Raw genomic sequence first — 1,406 nt, 5'->3', positions numbered from 1 at the left:
ATACTATTATATATTTAATCTCTACATTTTATCTTTCTATTGTGAATACTTCTAGTAGTTAACAGTTCATATCACATCAAGCTGCAAACACCTGAATAATCATCTGTGAGTACTTATTCTTACATTTCAAGCTCAGTCAGTCAGCAACTGCTTATTATAACTGAAAGAACTAGAAACTTGTATGCTTCAATCTCTGTGAACTCTACTACAGACACTCAGAAGCAGTCATCTGAACTATGAATAGCTCTTATAAAAGAAGTCTTAGAGAACTTATCAACTACTCACAGAACATCATTCTCTGCATCTGTAACAGAGAAATCCTCTGAATTCTCAAATAAATCAATCTTAGTGAAGAATATTCTTGAGCATCTCTCATAGAATTAAGCTATTTTTCTACAAGAAATACTTACTATCTGTAACCACTCTCAAACTGAGTCTCTAGATATGATCTTCAGAGACATCTGTGAACTGAAAAGAAACTTTCTTAAGTTACAATCATTTAAGATTACTTATTAAATCACAATCTATAAAAGCTTTTACAAGTTTGTATTTAAAATTGACTTACAAGTCTGACTGTGTGATATAAAAGATGAAGAAGCTGTTATCTATATAATGACAGATCTTTATTACACTGAAGTCAAGAACTGGCTGAATTATCTAGAGAATGATCATGAGAGATTCTACTGATTCATTCTCAAGATCTATTTAGAGAATAAGTTAAGAGACTTCATAAGCTGAACAGAGAATATGTGAATCATAATTATTAATATTAGAAAAAGAGATAAGAAATCTGATGAAGACTACTCACAACACTTTATGAAATTATGATATAAATTAAGATCTGTGAAAACAGGGTTCTGAAACAAGATCTGAATGATGATATTTATAAAGAGACTGAATAAAGATATGCAGAATAAGCTTATTAAGCAAGACTCTAAGTTCTTGACTCTGAAGAAACTGATGACTCTCATTCATTACTTACAGATCACTGTGAGAGTCACAGATCTGTGAAGAGTGAATCACTAATCAGCTCTGCAAGAGTCAGAATAACAGAGAACAGATTTATCAGAAAAAGATAATAAGATAAAGAGAGATTTGTATCTGACTACTAAGCAGAGAGAGAGAGCTTCACAAGCTTCTGTAAATAGAGTATATAACAGAGAGATTAAGAAAAAGAGACTCTGCTTTATCTGTTCTAAATCAGAATATCTTTATACAAACTGTTCAGATAAACTAAAATAGAAATTTGAAGAGTTATAGACAGAGTTAGCAACAGCCTTCTTAAAAGTCTTGAAGCTGACATCTGAATCTATTACTCTCTCAATGAAAATGCTTACTCATGAGAAGAGATCACATTGTAATACTACTGTCTTATAAGTATGAGAAGTATTAATGAACTCAGAATC

Source organism: Blastomyces dermatitidis, assembly GCF_000003525.1.
Source record: "Blastomyces dermatitidis ER-3 genomic scaffold supercont1.2, whole genome shotgun sequence".
In the NCBI taxonomy this organism is placed as follows: Eukaryota; Fungi; Ascomycota; class Eurotiomycetes; order Onygenales; family Ajellomycetaceae; genus Blastomyces; species Blastomyces dermatitidis.
The sequence above is the reverse complement of the archived record's forward strand: the minus strand, read 5'-3'. Positions refer to the sequence as shown.